The following is a 20,576-nucleotide window of genomic DNA, read 5'->3' as shown; positions in this document are numbered from 1 at the left end:
TTAGTCATTGCACAACGTGGCTGTTATTTTGTACAATGTTCTCTTGGTTTTGCTCATTTCACTCAGCATCAGACCATACAAGTCTTTCAAGGTTTTTCTGAAGTCAGCCTGTTCATCATTTCTTTTTTTTTTTTAATTTTTTTTTAAATTTTTTTTCATATGCTTTTGAGTTGAAAATTTTTTCTCCCTTTTTCTCCCCCCCTCCTCAAGACAGCACACAATCTGACATAGGCTTTACATTTACATACCCATTAAACATATTTTCACATTAGTGAAGTTGTAAAAAAAAATTAAAACCAATGGGAGGAACCATCAGAAAGATGAAACAAAACAACATAAGGTAAAAATAAGTGAGAGCGATTCGACTTCCATAGTTCTTTCTTTGGATATGGACAGCATTTTCCATCCAGAGGCCTCTGGAGATGTCTTAGATCCTTGTAATGCTGAGAGGGGTCCAGTTTAACATTCTTAGTCATTGCATAAAGTGGCTGCTATTGTGTATGAAGTCCTCTTGGTTCTGCTCACTTCACTCAGCATCAGACCATATAAGTCTTCCCAGGTTTTTCTGAAGTCAGCCTGTTCATCATTTCTTATAGCACAATAGTATTCCATTACATTCATATACCACAACTTGCTCAGCCATTCCCCAATTTTTGGGCATCCTCTCAATTTCCAATTCTTTGCCACTACAAAAAGAGCTACTATGAATATTTTTGTACATGTGAGTCCTTTTGCCATTTGCATATGCATTTGTCTTGGCAGTACATGGCACATATTGAAAAATTGACCATGTACTAGGGCATAAAAATCTCATAATCCAATGTAGAAAGGCAGGAATATTAAATGCATCTTTTTCATATCATGATGCAATAAAAATTATATGTAATAAAAGGCCATGGAAAGATAAACTAAAAATTAATTGGGAACTAAATAATCTAATCCTAAAGAATGAATGGGCCCAACAATAAACTGTAAAAACAATCAGTAACCTCATTCAAGAGAATGACAATAATGAGAAAACATACCAAAACCATTTGGATTCAGTGAAAGCAGTTCTTAGGGGATTTTTTATATCTCTAAATGCTTATATGAATAAAACAGAGAAAGAGGAGATCAGTGAATTGGGTATGGAACTGAAAAAGCTAGAAAAAGAACAAATTAAAAATCTTCAATTAAATACCAAATTAGAAATACTGAATCCCCACCCCCCCAAAATACTGAAAACCAAAGGAAAGATTAATAAAATTGAAATTAAGAAAAGTATTGAGCTAATAAATAAAACTTAAGAGCTGGTTTTATGAAAAAAAAACCCAATAAAACTGATAAACCTTTGGTTAAATTCAATTTTTTAAAAAAGAAAGAAGCAAACCAAATTACCAGTATCAAAAATGAAAAGGATGAATCCACTACTAATGATGAGGAAATTAAAACAATAGTTAGGAACTATTTTCCCCAACTATATGCCAACACATTTCACAATCTTAGTGAAAGGGATACATACTTACAAAAATATAAATTGCCCAGATTAACAGAAGAGGAAGTAAAATACTTAAATAACCCCATCTCAGAAAAAGAAATTGAACAATTCATTTATGAATTCTGTAGGGGAAAAACTCCAGGACCAGATGGATTTACAAGCAAATTCAATCAAACACTTAAAGAACAATTAATCCCAATGCTATATAGACTATTTGGGAAAATAGGCGAAGAAGGGATCTTACCAAATTCTTTTGATGATGCAAATATGGTGCTGATAACCCAAATCTGGAAGAGTCAAAATAGAAAGAAAATTATAGACCAATTTCCCTAATTAATATAGATGCAAAAATTTTAAATAAAACATTAGCAAATAGATTACAGCAACTTATCACAAAAATAATACCTTATGACCAGATTGGATTTATACCAGAAATGCAGGACTGGTTCCATATTAGGAAACTATCAGCATAATTGATCATATCAACAACAAAACTAACAGAAACCACATCATCATCTCAATACTTGCAGAAAGTTTTGACAAAATGCCACACCCATTCCTATTAAAAACACTAGAGAGCATAAGAATAAATGGGGTTTTCCTTAAAATGACAAGTAGCATTTACCTTTACCTTCCCTTCGGCAAGCATCATGTGTAATAGGGATAAGCTTGAAGCATTTACAGTAAGATCGGAGATGAAATAAGAATGTCCATTATCACCATTATTATTCAATATCATACTAGAAAGGTTAGCTTTAGCAGTAAGAGAAGAAAAAGAAACTGAAGAAATTAGAATAGGCAAAGAAGAAACAAAGCCATCACTGTTTATAGATGATATGATGGTATACTTACTGAATCCTAGAGTATCAAGTAAAAAAGTACTTGAAATAATAAACAACTTTAATGTAGTTGCAGGCTATAAATTAAACCCACATAAATCACTGATATTTCTATATATTACCAACAAAGCCCGACAGTAAGAGATAAAAAGAGCAATTCCATTTAAAGTTACTGTGGACATTAGAAAATATTTAGGAGTCTACCTACCAAAACAAACCCAGGAGCTATATTGCAAAACACTTCATGCAAATGAAGTCAGATCTAAATAATTGGCAAAACATCATTTGCTAATTGATCGGCTGAGGTAATATAATAAAACTGACAATTCTACCTAAGCTAATTTATTTATTCCATGCCATGCCAATTAAACTACCAAAAATTATTTTATAGAGCTAGAAAAAATAATAACAAGATTCATTTGGAAGAACAAAAGGTCCAGAATATCAAAGAAACTCATGAAAAAAAATGCAGGGGAAGGTGACCTAGCTGTTCCAGATTGTAAATTGTATTATAAAGCAGCAATCATGGCTAAGAAATAGAGTGGTGGATCAGTGGAATAGGTTAGGTATGCAAGACTATAATAATCTACTATTTGATAAACCCAAAGATGCCAGCTACTGGGGCAAGAACTCACTATTTGACAAAAACTGCTGGGAAAACTGGAAGAGTATGGCACAAACTAGGCATAAACCAAAATCTTACACTATATACCAGAATAAAGTCAAAATGGGTTCACGATTTAGATATAAAGGTGATACTATAAGCATACTGGGAGAACAAGTAATAGTTAACTTGTCAAATTTATGTGGAACAGAAGGATTTATGACCAAACAGGAAATAGAGAACATTGTGAAATGGAAAATGGATAATTTTGATTATATCAAATTGAAAAATTTTTACACAGATAAAGCCAGTGCAACCAATATTCGGAGGGAAGCATACTGGGAAAGAATTTTTGCAGCCATTGTCTCTGATAAGGGCCTCATTTCTAAAATATATAGAGAACTAGGTAAAATTTATAAGAATATAACTCATTGCAAGTTGATAACTGGTCAAAGGATATGAACAGGCAGTTTTCAGATGAAGAAATTAAAGCCATCTATAGTCATATGAAAAAATTCTCTAAATCATTATTGATTAGAGAAATACAAATCAAAACGACTCTGAGGTACCACCTCCCAACTATCAGATTGGCCAACATGACAAAACGGGAAGTCGATAAAAAATTGGAACATTAGTGCATTGTTGGTGAAGTTGTGAACTGATCCATTCATTTTGGAAAGCAATTTGGAATTATGCCCAAAGGGCTATAAAAATGTGTATACCCTTTGATCCAGCAATAGCCCTTTTAGGGCTGTATCCTAAAGAGATCGTAAGACTGGGAAAAGGACTCACACGTACAAAATGTTAATAGCAGCTCTTTCTGTGGTTGCGAAGAATTAGAAATTGAAGGGATTCTCTTCAACTGGGGAATGGCTGAACAAGTTGTGGTATATGAATGTAATGAAATACGGTTGTGCTATAAGAAATGATGAGCAGGCAGACTTCAGAAAAACATGGAAAGACTTGTATAGACTGATGCTGAATGAATTGAGCAGAGCTAGGAGAACGTTGTACACAATAACAGCCACGTTGTGTGCTGACTAACTTTGGTAAACTTAGCCCTTCTTAGCAATGCTAGGATCTAAGACATCTCCAAAAATCCCATGGTGGAAAATGCTTTCCACATCCAGAAAAAGAACTATGTAGTTTGAATGCAGATTGAAGCGTGCTATTGGCTTGGTTTTTTTTCTTCCATTTAATTTTTTCTCTTTCTTGTGGTTCCTCTTATTGGTTCTAATTCTTCCTTACAACATGACTAATTTGAAAATATGTATAGTAGGAATGTATATGTAGAGTCTATATCAAATTGTATATCATCTTGGGCATGGAAAGGAAGAAAAATTTAAAACTCAAAAGTGTATGGAAGTGATTGTTGAAAACTAAAAAAAATTAATAATAAAAAGTTGTGATGGTAGTAGGAAGAGGAGTATTCCCCTTTTGTTGATGAGAAAAATGGTGTTGCTTAAGTATTTATGTAGATATGGACTGAGTTGTGAGTAAATATTAGCTGTATTCCTTAGATCTCTGAAGAAAAAAAAGTGCATGCATTTAAAATCAATTATGCTAAGTGATCACAGTAATATTTACTTATTTTGACCTTCCAGAGTTGTTTCTGATCTCAACACACTGAATCAGTGATCTCTGCTTAAGGGAGAAAACATATGAATTTTTTACAATCTCTCTTAATGATGTTTAATGAATAAGGTCATCTGTGATAGAGTTCAGAGTTCTCTTCTTTCAAAGTTTAGTAAGGTTTTTTTTATAGGCACGGTTATAATTCTTTCACCTTCTTACAGAACTCAATTTATTTTGAAATCTGCCACATGGCACCATTAGCAGGAGAGTTGCTCCATCTCTGTACATAAAGTCATGTGGAGTTGGGATGAGAGAAGATAAAGAAGCCTTCCATTTTCAGGTTTAAATGTAGAGACTAAAGTCTTATGATTGGTTGTGGCAAGGTAGTTCTTGAGCAATAAGATGCATAATAGCTTATTTAAGTAAAGATTGGCTGTGCTATTTGTCCCCAAATTACAAGTTTATGGAAATATACCCACACCACATCTTACATTTAATCAAAGACTTGACTGTCCCTTTTGTTTCCTGTAATAATCCTTTCTCTTCTCATGTAGATAAACATGTACTTTCTCAACATTTTCCCTCAAATCTCTACTACCACTTTTATCTTATACAAAACAAATTGGCAGGCAAAATCCAAGCAGTGTGGTATAGCAGAATTATACCTGTATTTGGAGTCCTAGAGTCTGGGTTTGAATCTTGACTCTACCCCTTTTACTTGTGTGCACATTTGGGCACATCACTTCAAGTCTCAGTTACTTCATCTGTACAGCGAGGCATGCTGAAATAGGTGATCTCTAATGTCTCTTGCATATCTAAATATGTGACCTTATGATGTTAGAATTTAGTTAAATTTAAATAAGTGATATCTTTTGGGTTCAACAAAATGTCCCAGCAAACTCTTTTGAAAACATGGCAATAGGAATGGTTATTGTGCTTATTTCAGTATGGTTAATTTTGGTTTAGATAACATGCTTATTTTTTAAGATAATTTGGAATGAGATCATATTCCATAGTGGAAGGAAGCACACTGTGGTGAAAAATCATTGGCCTGGGAGTCAGGAGGTCTTGGTTCTAGTAATGACTTTTCAACTTTTCTAACATTTGTGACTTTGGACAATTCATTTAATTTTTCTGAGGCTCTATTTCCTTATCTATAAAATGAGGTTGCTGGATTAAATTATTTTTATGGTCTTTTCACTCTAACTCTCAGATTCATGAGATGATATAAATGTAGTTGCCCCAAGGCTTTTATTGTGCTGTATAGATTGAGATTCCCAAATGATGCAAAACCACAAGTAATCTTTTAACAATATTATTACCACCACTGCATTTAATTACCCAGCTTTGGAATCAATATAGAATCATAGAAACCACGAATATTATTCATGCTCTCAGTTTATTAGCTGTTTCATGTAAAAAATGTTACTTCAGATTTTTCAGTTTTATGTTAAATATCCTTCAGCCTTTCACAACCTTAGGACTATACTTGATGTCAAGTTATTTTTAGCTGTCTGTGGTTCTCAGCAGTGGAGAGTATTTGGATATACTATGTCTTTTTTTTTCCATTCTGAGTAATAACTAGCCTAAAATACGTTGAAGAATGAGGATATAAAAGTTTTAGAAGGCATGACATAGGTGGGTTTGTCAGCTCACACAGATTATCAGAAGATAGGTGCTTTTTGCCTAAGATGCAAAGATCTCAAATCCCCTTTCAGAACATTATATTATTGTCCCACTTATCCTGAATTTGAAATTGTAACACTTCCAGTTTCTGAATGACAAATATGTACCTGGAAATGAAAAAGATCTCTGATTATCTAAAGTATCTACCACAGACTCTTCATATTAAATCTACTCTTTTTACTCCTTTGGTTCCCATTTAGACCACTTCTTAACATATAATTTTTAAGTAGTTTAGTTATGTCCTATGGCTTAATTCATAGTAGATTAGAATCAACAAAGAAGTAGGATTAGAATCATTAGAGGCAGTTACCCTAAGAGCAGAACAAAGCACATGGTATGTGATAAATTGTTTCATGAAATGCATTGAGTAGCTTATTTCTTTAAAAATATAGAGATAGAAAATAGTATAGGAAAATATTTTCATTTCTTCAGAGCTTGTTAAAAACTAAAACAGTTAAATAACTTAATAACAAGAAAGATTTCCAAGAAATTTTAATAGTATTTTAACATACTACTAGAGACAAGAGTATTTATTAAATATAATAATGCTAAACAGAGTAATATCAAAATACTGTTAAATATAATAGTACTAAATACAGCAGTATTTAAGAAATACTAATAAATAAATAATAAATTAAACACTGTCTCCAGGCCTTATAGATTATCCATACATATATTTATATGTGCACATAAAATGATGTCATTGTATTATCATGTAAAATGGATAGAAAGCTGGCCTCATGGCATGAGTATCGATTTGAGGATATTTAGTGGAGTTTTCCATCTTGATAGTTGCTCCTGTTTCTGGGATATAGTCTATATCAGGGGTGAGGAACCTGCAGTCTTAAGGCCACATATGGCTTTCTAGTTCCTTATGTGTAGCCTTTTGACAGAATCCAAATTTTACAAAAAAATTCTTTTATTTTTATGAATATATTTTTGTTCATCTTTTATATTACTTTTAAAATGAATGTATTTAAAATACCAAAAGATAAAATAAGTTTCAATGAAATAATCCTTCCAGATTGACTTACACAATTAGAACATTAGTAAGCCATGAGGGCTAAATTGATGGCTCCTACACTCATTATTTAGTTCTTGCTTCCCCTGCCTCACTGGTGCCACTACTACATGAGGCTGGTTGGCAAGAGTTTATGGGAGTTGAGTACACCAGTTTGTTATCAGCTTTTTACAGTGATGTACTGTGTTTCTGTTTGACGTGGCATTTGTAAATAGTTGCACAACTTGCCAGTATTTTTTAATTATGTCTGCTTAACAGCCCATCATATCAAAGAAGACCAAGAGGATGCTGAAGGAAGAAAACAGGTTTTTTTTTAATGAGGATTGGGAATTGCAATATTACCTTGTTTCTGTTAAAGATAAGATGATTTGCTTGCTATGTGATACTGCAATATCAACATTAAAGAAATTCAATGCTCATCAGCATTATAATACTCATAAGGACCACATATTTTAAATTAGAGGGAGAGTTATGAAAGGTTGTGTTGCAGAAATTAAAACATGAAAAGCAAAAGCAAAGACAATTCTTTCAGGCATCAATAAGACCGGGAAATAATGCCAGTGAAGCAACTTATAAAGTAGCTTATATCCTCATGAAAAAAGGGAAGTCATTCAGTGATGTAGAAATTGTAAAAGAATGCATTGTTGAAGTTGTATGATGCTTAGACCCCAGTAATGTTTTAAAGTACAAACAACTGCCTCTTTCAAGGAGAACCATAACTCATCCACAGCATGAATTAACCTTCAACTTAACACAGCAACTTCATGCAGTACTTCAAAAGGAAACTATATATTATTCAATTGCTTTGGATGAATCAACTAATACTACTGACAGTGTGGGTTTTATACTTCATTCGGGTTCTAACAGAAGACTTTCTTTGCTGTAACGAGTTACTCACTTTGGGCACTATTGTGAACAGAACATAGGGAATAGATATCTTCAACAACTGTGAAGATAAATGTCATGAAGTGGGACTGAATTTGGGAAATTCAGTGAATATATGTACAGATGGTGCACCTTTTATGACAGGAAAACACGAAGGGTTTATTACACAGATAAAAGAAAATGTATTAACAGATCCAGATGCTCTCCTTTCTTTTCATTGTATATCGCATCAGCAAAATCTCTGTTGTAAAGCTACTATTTTAAGTGACACTTTGCAATCTTATAGGCGTTGTTAACCATATTCGTGCAAATGCAACATAGCATTATCAGTTTCATAATACGCTAAAGTTGAATGATAGGTTTTCAGTGTGGATTTGCCGTGTCATTCCAAAGTATTGTTGGCTGTCACAGGAAAAAGTGTTAGCCAAAATTTTATCTCTGCGAGAACAGAGTTAAATTTTATGAAGAGCAGAATCAGCAATGTGAACTATTGAAAGAAGATTTCTATCAGAATGCTGCATTTCTGTGTGATATCAGGTCCAATCAAAATGACTTGAATATTTCTTTGCAAGGTAAAAACTTAGTCTATATGTGATATGTAACAAAAAATCCAACCATTTCAAAAAAAGCTATTTTTTTTTTCAACAAAAGGAAATTTCAAATGATCATTTTCCCCAGTTAGCAAAAGTCCTCGATGAACTGGATATTATATGCAAATCTTTTGAAGAATACACAGTTGTTATAGACCCATTAATTAGAGAATATAATGAAAAGTCCACTGACTTTGAGAATCATGACATCACACTAAAATTAGCCAAACCAAATCAAGATACCCTTAACATCAGAAATGGCTGATACCCATCTAGAGGATCAACTGAAAGTGGGGACCTCCATGCTGCAACCAAATATTCAAATGCTTCCCAACAAAAAGCTGACACAACAAAGTCATTAAAAGGTAAGTTAACTTTAAAATTAACAAATAGTTTTCATTTTTTGAAATTATTAAGTATATAGTAGTTAGATTTTTACAAAATAACATAAATTTTTAAGTATAACCAATTGAGTTTTCTTGAATGTAGCCTTATTTGATTACAGTTAAATATTAATATGGCCTTCCAACATGAAAAGATCCCTCCACCCCTGGTCTGTGTTATATATCAGGGTTCTTCTCACCATGATCTTGAAACTCTTTCTTTTTTTAAATTTTTAATTTTTTTAAAAAATTTAATAAAGGAAGTTTACTTTGTCAAAACAGCAAGAATATGCAACATGGTTACAAAGGTACTTAGCTTATTTGGGTATCACCCGTCATCTCCATCTGTAAATGTATTTGGTCAATTCATCAGGGTTTGATGACTTGATTCATGTTGTCTCAGCAAGCACCAAATCTGAAAGGCCCCATCTAGTTGGCTTCCAGACCAATCCGTTTGCACTGGGGAGACAGCTGTTTATGGGAAACTTGGGTCATCAGAGAAGCTGCTTCAGGAAAATAATAGTCGTGTCACAACAAGACTACAGCATGGATTGAGTTGAGCATTGATTCCCTGCCCTTTTTTTTCCTTTGCCATGATGGCATGCAGACAGAAGCCAGAGAGAGAAGCTGGAGTTCTTCATGTCCCTGGCTTTTATTTATTTTTTTGTGTTTAAGCTAGCAGGAAGCTTATCAGTGTCCTAAGTATTAGGCCATCATGCCAATTACTTTTGGAGAATAGTTTATTTATTTATTTTTTATTTTTAACGTTCACTTCCATAAGATTTTGAGTTCCAAATTTTTTCCCTGTCTCATCCCTCCCCCCACCCCAAGATGGCATGCATTCTGTATACCCCTTCCTGTAATCGGCCCTCCCTTCTATCTCTTCCCCCCTCTCTTATCCCCTTCCCTTCTATTTTCCTATAGGGCAGGATAGATTTCTGTACCCCATTGCCTATATTTTTTTATTTCCCAGTTGTATGTGAAAATAATTTTTTTAACGTGTTTTTAAAACTTTGGGTTCCAAATTTTCTCCCTTTCTCCCTCCTTACCCATCCTCATTGAAAAGGCAAGCAACTTGATACAGCTTATACGTGTGTAGTCATGCAAAACACTTCCATAGTAATCATGTTGTAAAAAATTAAGTATATTTCCCTTCATCCTAGTCTGCCCCCTATTTATTCTGTTCTCTCTTTTGACCCTGTGCCTCCTCAGAAGTGTTTGCTTCTGATTACTCCCTCCCCCAATCTGCCCTCCCCTCTGTCATCTCCCTGCTCTCTTGTCCCTCCCCCCACCTATTTTCCTATGGGGTAAGATAGATTTCCATACCTGATTGAATGTGTATGTTACTTCCTCCCTAAGGCAAATCTTATGAGAATAAGATTCACTCACTCCCTCTCACCTTCTCCCATTTTCCCTCCCCTGTAAAAGCCTTTTCTTGTCTATTTCATGTGAGATAATTTACCCCATTCTACCTGTCCCTTTCTCTTCCTAGTATAATCCTCTCTCACCCCTAATTTTATTCTTCAGATATTACCCCTTCATCTTCAACTCACCTGTGCCATCCATCCATCCATCTATCTATCTATCTATCTATCTACATATATTTTTTCCCTTACAATTACCCTAATACAAATACCCTAAAACATGAGACAAAGGTCTCATGAGTTACAAATATCATCTTTCCATGCAGGAATGTAAACAGTTCAACCTTAATAAGTCTCTTATGATTTCTCTTTCCTGTTTACCTTTTCACGTTCCACTTGAGTCTTGTATTTGAAAGTCAAATTTTCTATTCAGCTCTGGTGTTTTCATCAAGAATGCTTGAAAGTTCCGAATTTCACTGAATGACCATTTTTTCCCCTGGAGGATTATGCTCAGTTTTGCTGGGTAGGTGATTCTTGGCTGTAATCCTGTCCTTTTTGCCTTCAGGAATATTATATTCCATGCCCTGTGGCCTCTTAATGTAGAAGCTGCTAAATCTTGCAGTTACTCTGGTTGTGTTTCTACAATACTTGAACTGTTTCTTTCTGGCAGCTTGCAATATTTTCTCCTTGACCTGAGAACTCTTGAATTTGGCTACAATATTCCTAGGAGTTTTCCTTTGGGGATCTCTTTCAGGAGGTGATTGGTGGATTCTTTCCATTTCTATTTTGCTCTCTGGTTCTAAATTATCAGGGCAGTTTTCCTTGATAATTTCTTGAAAGATGATGTCTAGGCTCTTTTTTTGAGCATGGCTTCCAGATAATCCAATAATTTTTAAATGATCTCTCCTGGATCTATTTTCCAGGTCAGTTGTTTTTCCAGTGAGATATTACATATTGCTTTCTATTTTTTCATTCTTTTGGATTTGTTTTACGATGTCTTGATTTCTCATAAAGTCATTAGCTTCCAATTGCTCCATTCTAATTTTTAAGGAAGTATTTTCTTCACTAAGCTTTTGGACTTCCTTTTCCATTTGGCCAATTTTGCTTTATAGGGCATTCTTCTCCTCATTGGCTTTTTGAGCCTCTTTTGCCATTTGGGTAAGGCTATTTTTTAAGGTATTATTTTCTTCAGTATTTTTTTGGGTTTCCTTTAGCAAGCTGTTGACTTGTTTTTCATGATTTTCTTGCATCACTCTGTTTTTCCTCTACTTCTCTTACTTGCTTCTCAAAATCCTTTTTGAGTTCTTCGATGGCCTGGGACCAATTAATATTTTTCTTGGAGGCTTTGGATGTAGGAGCTTTAACTGTGTTGTCTTCTTCTGGTTGTACGTTTTGATCTTTGTCACCAAAGTAAGCTTCTACGGTCTGACTCTTTTTGTGCTGCTTGCTCATCATCCCAGGCAGTTACTTGAGTTATAAACTCTTTGTTATGGTAGGGATCTGCTGCCAGTATGGAGAATGTACTGTCCCAAGCTTCGGGGGTTTTGTGCAGCTGTTTTCAGAGATACTTCTAGGGACCTGTAAATTTTCAGTTCTTCCAAGGTAGTATGATCAAGGGCAAGGTGTTTATTGCTTTCTTGGCCTGTGCTGTGGTCTGCAAATGACCACAAGCACTCTTTTCTGTCTTGGAACTGTGAGGAGAATTTTCTCTGTACCACCGCTACAAGCTCCACCAGTGCTCCTCCTCACCTCGGAACTGCGCCCTGAACTGTGACCCAGATCCAAGCATAGGCAAAGGAAGGGAATCCTGCCTCAGCATCAGCAAAAAGATCTCTGTAGTCCCACTCTGATCAGACACTCAATTCACCCTCAGTCTGTGGGCTGAAGATCCAGAAGCAGCTACCACCCCAGGGCCTCATTAGGGGAGTGGGGCTGGGACCTCCTGCTCCTCTCTCTCACCGCAGGCACAGACTTTTCCCACTGACCTTCTAGGTTGTCTTTGGTGTTTGTGGGTTGAGAAGTACGGAAACCGCCATAGCTGCTCATGATTCAGTCCACTGAGGCCTGCTCCAGGTTCACTGAGGCTTGCTCCAGGTTCGCCGAGGCCTGCCGTGCCTGTGTGCCCAAGCCAAACTGTGCTCTTCTTCTTGCTTGGCACGATATACCTTTGAGATCAATCATCCAGGCTGTCTTGGGTTGTAAATTTGTTTTACTCTTTTTGTGGGTTCTGCTCAAAGCTCTTTCTACTGTTATAAAGCTTACCATCTCCTGGACTGTCTAATGTTTTTTAATCTTAAAATTTTTCTTCAGTTGAATAGCAAAGATGACTTCTATGACCAAATAAATTATTCTTAATTCTTTCTCTTCCATCTGTTTACTAGGTCATTTGCTTTTGCTATGAGATACCTCTTATTTTCTTCTGTAAAACTATTTTTGCATTTCTTAATATCCTTACTGCTTATCACAGTGGATGACATGTAATAAATATCTAATTAGTGCTGAATAACTGACTGATTTTGAGTCAGAAGCATTGAGTTCAAGTCTTCACTCTGGCATTTTCTATCTCTGTAGTAAATCACTCTGTACCTCAGTTTTCCCTTTATTAAAATGGAAGAGTTGAAGTAGACCGTACCTTTGAAGTTGTTATACCTCAAAATTTATGACCCCATGAATACTATAGAAGAAGTGAGTTGGAAAATGGTTTCGGACAATGAAAACTGTTAACTGCTCTAAAGGACTTTCATATACTAGACTTTTACTATGTCCTGGGAAACTTGCGCTGTACTTGATTGAAATGCACCTGGACAAATAGAATTTTCAAGTTTTCTCTTTCTGTCTATTAGAGAAATTTAGAAAATATTTTTAAAGAGAGGAGTAGCTGTTAAAATTCTGCTTTGTTACTCATTCTTTGAATACACATTTATTAAAGGACTAGTATTTTATAGAGATACAAAGACAAAAATGAGATGATCCCTGCCCTCAAGTAGCTTTTTAAGCAGGAAGACCTGGGTTTGAATCCTCCTTAAGACACATTATAGCTGACTGACCCTATTTGAGTCACTTAACCTGCCTGTGCTTTAGTTTTCTTATTCATTTCCTTCCTTGAGTGGATTGGACTTTATGGCATTAGTGTTTCCTTCAAGCAGTTTACATGATCAGTCTCTGAAAAGGAATTTTATGACTAAACTATTCACTGTATTCTCATTAAGAAGCTCTCACTTATAATTACTTTGCCTGAATTTTATCATGTTTTCTTTAAAAGAAGATAAGACATCTTCAGGTAATCAAATTTATTATGTCCCTTTGTAATTTTGAATAGAAAAATACTCTATAAAACTTGAATTCATAAGCCTAGTTAAAATAGACATTCTTAAATTGCAATATTTTGAATCAGTTACATGAAAATTATATTACTACTTGTTTTATTCATTCCATGTGAATGTTACTTTTACTAATTACTGAGACAAGATGGTGTGTTGATAGAGCACTGGACCTATTAATGCCCAATATCAGGAAAAACACCATTCAAAAGCCATCTTACTGTGACCCTGTCTATACAAGTTACTTGATCTCTCTCTGCCTCATTATCTTCACCTTTAAGAATAAAGGATTGTATTTGTTGGCCTTTGAAATCTTTTTCCACTTTGATGCTCTGAGACTAGGATCCATGAGCTCATTTGGGTCTCTTATTACCCAATAGTTAGGTAAGCAGATGAGAAAAATGAGGGGCAGATACTTTAATATGCATAAGGCTACTAAGAGATTTTATTTTTCAGTCATTTCAGTTGTGTCTTTCTCTTTGTGACCACATTTGGGGGTTTCTTGGCAAAGATACTGGAGTGGTTTGTCATTTCCCTCTCCCGATTATTTATTAGATGAAGAAACTGAGGCAGACCACATTAATTGACTTGCCCAGGGTCACACAGCTACTAGTGTCTGAGATCAGATTTGAACTCAAGAAAAGATGAGGCTTCCTGAGTTTGATCACAGGGCTGTATGCACTGTGGCACCACCTATTTGCCCAACTAAGAGACTGCTAAGTGGCAAATCCAAGTTTGTAACTTGGGTAAGGGGGTGTTGGAAAACAAGGATGGTGAAGGGCTTTGAGACTGTGCTCATATGAGGAATGGTTGAAGGAACTGGAGATGTATATCCTGGAGAAGAGAAGACATGGGCCATGAGGGACATAATAACTACTGTCAAGGATTTGAAAGGTTACCATAAGGAGAGATTAGATTTGTTCTACTTGGCTCCAGAGGGCAGAACCTGGAATATTGGGTCAAAGTTGTAAAGAATCAAATTTATATCTGATGGAGGAAAAAAAATCCTAACAGTTAGACCTATCTCAAAGTAGAATGGACATCCTTAGGAAGTAATTGGTTTTTCTTCATTAAAAGTCTTCTGGTTGAAGCTGAATGACCACTCACTCACCATAGCAGGGGTTAGTTTTGGGGTATGGGTTGGACTAGATTTCCATTGAGTTTCACTTTCACCTCTGAAATTTTGTGATTCTGTAATCTACTCTATCTCTTTCCATTCCATTTCTCTGCTCTAAAGTATTCCTGTTAATTTTGTTTTGGGAAAAATAAAATAAAATTTTATTTTTCCACAAATTCTTTACAAAAGTTATCACATGCTACTTTAATACAACGTTTTATAATACATAAACAGCTATTTTACATTACATTTAATAATAAAGTAATAACAGTCTTTTTTTTTTCAAAATTTTTCTGATCCTCAATTTGATGATTTGTTATAGTTTTTGGTGGTAAAATAACTCTGGTTCTAAAAGTATGCTGAGAGATCAACCACTATAATTGTTTGCACCTGAAAGAATGCTAGAGGCAAGGGGCACAGTTTATAGAGCACTGGCCCTAGAGTCAGGAGGACCTGAGTTCAAATCCAGCCTCAAACTCTTGACTCTAGCTGCGTGACCTTGGGCAAGTCATTTGGCCCCAATTGCCTTGCCAAAAAACAAAAAAGTCATTAAAAAAAAAAAATGTCAGAGGTAGTGAAGTGATAATTACTCTATTTCCTACTTAGGGGTTTACCTGGCTCTAGGACAGCGCTTCTTAAACTGAATGTAGGGGTTGCAAACCATTTGGCAATAGTAAAAAAGTTTCTGATCATGCAGTGACCAAAATTTAATTAAAAATCAAATGCATAATGAATCTGAGGTGTTTCTGACAGCACCTGCTCATCTTCTATTGCTGAATTTCATTGCAGCCTTGGTTCTGAACATATAACATGTGCACTTTGCACTGCAAATGCCATTAAGCCACGCAACACCATTGAACACTGCCAGAAACACCTCGGCTCAGATTTGAGACTATTGTGTTATGAATTGCATTGTTTTACTGTACATACAAAATTGTTAAATGAATTTTGGCTTGGGATTAGGGCAGAATCTCCAACAGTTTCTGAAATGGCCCTAAACATACTTCTGCGTACATACCTGGGGTCATGTAAAAATTTCTCAGAAGCCCTGGGCTTCTTAAACTTTTTCCACTAGTGACCCCATTTTGCCTCTTGGCAGCATTTGTTGGCATTGTATAGCCTGAGGGCATGTGTAGTGTAATGTGCACATGCTGTGTGTTCAGAACCAAGGTTTCAGTGAAGTTCAGCAATGCAACACAGGCAGGCCCTGCCAGAAACACCCTGGATTCGTTATGCATTTGATTTTGAACTGATTTTTGGTTGCTGAGCATTCCACATTGCCAAATTTTTTGCAACGCCTTGGGGTTTTAAGAAGTTTAGGAAGTGCTGCTCTAGGGGGCCCAATAATTCTTTTTTTTGTTTTGTTTTGTTTTTTAAGACTCGGTCTCCCTATCTTGCCCTGGCTGAAAGTGCAGAGACTCCTTGTAGTTACGGTTCCACAGTGATTGACATCAGAGCTTTGACCTGCTCCGTTTTAAGACCTGAGTCATTTTGCCCCTGCTTATGCAGTCTGTTGGCCCCACCATTTCAAGATAGGGGTGAGTGAGGGCTCAACAGGTTAATATTGCACTTAGGCCAGACACCTGGTGGGCCTAACCCAATCCAACTCAAAACTCCTAAACATAGAATATCCACCAGCCACAGCATCCCTGGTAGCAGGAATTATAAGAGTATGCCACCTACTTGGTTAAAAAAAAGCACAACTATTTGAACAAAATTGGTTTCCTTTCTAATCCTATGAATCTGTTTTATGCCCTTAAAAGCATAATACTGAGAAGGGCTTCACCAGAATGCCGGAGGGGTGCCTGGAAGAAAAAAAAGATAATGAATCTTTGCTTCAGGGACGTTTATTATGTGAATGATTGTAGTTATTGTATTTTTTAAAGCTAAAAATGACTCCTATGCCAATCTTCTTGGTGCTACACCATCTCGCAATGAATGATTGTCATTCTCTGAAAGTGAATTCTTTTGTCATGTAAATATACAAAATAATCACTTTGATAGATTTTTCTATGGCTCATACATTTAAGAGGAAAAACAATTTTACCACTAATCCACTAATTTTAGTAGTTTAGTTTTGAATCTATATGAGTATATAAAAATAATTCATCAGTATTGCTGCAAAGAGATTCACAGTTAGCATTCAACCTGAATTTACTACTTAAGACTTCTTTTTCCCTACTTTACAATGATTCATAAAATTTTATTTTCTAAAAGAAAGTAAAAGAAGTGTGATTTCATGGCATTTAAATATATTTTGAAAACATATTAAATATACATATATCTAGTATGTTTTTAATTTTTATATTTACTTCCTCTTAGTATAATCTCATTTAGGGCTCACAATTTTTAATTACAGCATACTCATTGGCTTAAAAGAAGTTTAAACAAAAACCACAATACTAGAAGTAAAAGCATGTGTATAGAAACTCAACATATAGAATAGGTCCTAGAATAAATAATTTTTCTTTTTACCACTGTACATATTTATTAATATAGGTTGCCTGCTATAGGATTTAAAACTTGAGGGGAACTTAGAGCCCATTATGTCTAACTCCTTAATTTTGCAGATGACAAAAACCTGAGGCACAGACAGTTCATAAGTCACTGAAACAGAATTCAAACCCAGGTCTTCCTGATTTTAAATCTAATACACTATCCATTACATCATATTGTAACATCATCACACTTTTTTTTTTACCCCTCTTGGGTGAGTAGGAAAGAAACATTTATTCCTGTTTCCTGAATCTAATTTGACTCCTTTGGTAAATTCAGATAATCATTATTACTTGTAATTGATACTTGACCAGCAAAAGAAGATGAAACGTCAGACTCAAGACCAAATGAGTCAAAGGACAGGAAAGATTTCCTCAGCAAATTCTTCTACATTTAGCTAAAGATATTGATCAAATTTCCGCATAGGTTAAAAGGCTAGGTGGGAGGTGGAGTTGACAAGAAACCAATGCAAAAAAGAAGTTTGAGATTGATCCAACTCTGAGTGGGTTTCCTTTTCTGTAAGGGGATGATACAATCTTACTTTGCTTGTCTCAGCATTATTTTGGGGCATCATACATAATGTATATAAGAATGCAGTAGATAAAGGCTGTACAACATTTCTAAAAGCCACCGAAAGCTTTTAGAACATCTGAATTGTGACTTTAAGATAAGGAATTCAGTTCGATAAGAAACCATTCAATTCATGACTTAAAGAAAAAAAAAACACCAACCCTCAGTGGTTTCCTGTTGTCTGTGGGATAAAACATAAATTATGTATCTTGACATAATAGTCTGGTCCCAGTCTATTTTTCCTGCTACTCTCTGTTTGATGTTTTGTTTCAGTCAACTTTGGTTACTGGTTGTTCTCTAACGTTGTCTTTATCTTTTCTACTGCTGTGTTCATGCAGATCCTTGCCTTCTCCCATTCTCATCCCATGCAAGGAATGTATTCCCTTCTCTTATTTCTTCTTTTGTAAAAGCCTCTTTTTGGGGGCACTATAGGTGCAGTCTTCTCCATGAAGCTTTATGTCATTTTCCCCAGTACCTTTTATTCTCTTTTATTTTGTTCTTCCTGCTCAAAATTTCCTAGAGTAATTTGTCTGGATTTCTTCTCTGTCTCATCATACTCTCTCTTGCAGTTTAATTACTTGTATAGTACACATTCTGTTGTCCCCTAGCAGAATGTAATGGTTTTTTTTACATTCCTATTAAACATTTTCACATTAGTCATGGAAGAATTAGAGCCAACAGGAGGAACCACAAGAAAGAGGAAACAAAACAAAATAGAAGAAAAAAAAGAGCAAATAGTATGCTTTGATCTGCCTTCAAACTCCATAGTTCTTTTTCTGGATGTGGATAGCATTTTCCATCATGAGACTTTTGGAGATGTCCTAGATCCTTGCATTTCTAAGAAGGGCTAAGTCTGTCAAAGTTAGTCATCGCTCAACGTGGCTTTTACTGTGTACAATGTTCTCCTGGTTCTGCTCACTTCACTCAGCATCAGTTTATACAGGTCTTTCCAGGTTTTTCTGAAGTCTGCTTGCTCATCATTTCTTATAGCACAATAATATTCCATTACATTCATATACCACAACTTGTTCAGCCATTCCCCAGTTGAAGGGAATCCCCTCGATTTCTAATTCTTTGCAACCACAGAAAGAGCTGCTATAAACATTTTGTACATGTGAGTCCTTTTCACATTCTTCTGATCTCTTTGGGATACAGCCCTAAAAGTGCTGTTGCTGGGTCAAAGGGTATGCATATTTTTATAGCCCTTTGGGCATACTTCCAAATTGCCCTCCAAAGTGGATAGACCATTTCACAACTCCACCAACAATTCATTAGTGTTCCAATTTTCCCATATCTCCTCCAACATTTATCATTTTCCTGTTTTGTCTTGTTGGCCAATCTGATAGGTGTGCTGTGGTACCTCAGAGCTGTTTTGATTTGCATTTCTCTGATTAATAGTGATTTAGAGCATTTTTATATGACTATAGATGGCTTTAATTTCTTCATCTGAAAACTGCCTGTTCATATCCTTTGACCATTTATTAATTGAGGAAGAATGTAGCTTTTTGAGAACAAGGGATTGCATCATTTTTTATTTTTGTATCTTCAGAGTTTTGTCTGATTATCCATACAGGAAAAACTAAGTGGATAATGAATGCTTATTGCATAGGTTATTATTTGCACTTAGATGGACAGTCTATAAAGCTCATCGTCATCTTGGATAGTCATTGCAAATTGATAAGGAGCTGGGAACAAAATGAACAGGAGGTGGAGAGTGTGTGGAGCTGCCTTTTTGAAATTGCAGATCTCTTTTAATGACCTCAATTTATTTTTGAAACAAAAACTCATAATACCGATATTCTTGTGATCTTGAATGGCTGCAAGTGTGTGACACTGCAGTCTCTGAAGAATTAAAGTTGGTGATCACCCAAAGGACAGTTGAAATGTATATAATAAGTATGAGCCAACTTTGACACACTACAAACAAACAGTTATGCAGGCAAAGAAGCAGTTTAAAGGGCATCATAAAGTATACATCATCAGAGATATATTTGGCAAGAATAAGGGATAGCAGATGTATAGCTTGTATGATCTCTTGGCATGCTCATGATACGAAGAGACACCCAAGAAAAGCCCTCGGCCTGTTTATGGGATGGCTTGTAGTGAACTTATGGGAGAGCATGGATAAGAATTTATCAGGATGGAGATTCTTGAATGGGTTGCTATCTACAATTGAGGGAATTCCCACATTCATGTGATTATAGATCCATCAAAATATTGGAATTTATTTTTAACTCCCAGCACAGCGTCTTTCTTATACTAGTTCTTAGATTGAATTGATTTAAAAATAAATACATCGATTGGGTGGAGTTTATAAGATTTCAATAAGAAACAATAAGAAACCGCACATTTATATGAGAAAGTTTTGTTCCAGTAAGTCTAAACACACATTGTTTTTTGTATAGTCCGGTTAAGGAAACAGCAATATATGTGTGTGCATGAGTGCGTGCACACACATACACACATGAAAAGCAAGCAAAGTTCAGGTCTCTGAGCAGTGGCCGAAAGGAAACTGTTGGCAAAAATGAACAAAAACACCCAGGAAAGTTGGAATGCAAGTTTCCCCACCTTGACCTTGTCTTTAAAGCAGACTAAATAAAAATGAAAAAAAAAAAAGATTTTCATTAGTATAAAGAAGATCATCAGTAA

The 20,576-nt window shown here is 35.4% G+C and overlaps 1 protein-coding gene across 2 annotated transcripts in view; it reads left to right on the top strand.

Moving 5' to 3' along the window:
* Positions 1-20,576, top strand: part of TLL1 (tolloid like 1) — a 327,523-nt gene that overhangs the window by 104,243 nt on the left and 202,704 nt on the right. The window lies entirely within an intron of this gene.

This window comes from Phascolarctos cinereus, unplaced genomic scaffold, assembly GCF_003287225.1.
Source record: "Phascolarctos cinereus isolate Bilbo 61053 unplaced genomic scaffold, phaCin_HiC Scaffold_9;HRSCAF=440, whole genome shotgun sequence".
Taxonomy (NCBI): Eukaryota; Metazoa; Chordata; class Mammalia; order Diprotodontia; family Phascolarctidae; genus Phascolarctos; species Phascolarctos cinereus.
Note: the sequence above shows the minus strand (reverse complement) of the source record. Positions and strands in the feature narration are given on the sequence as shown.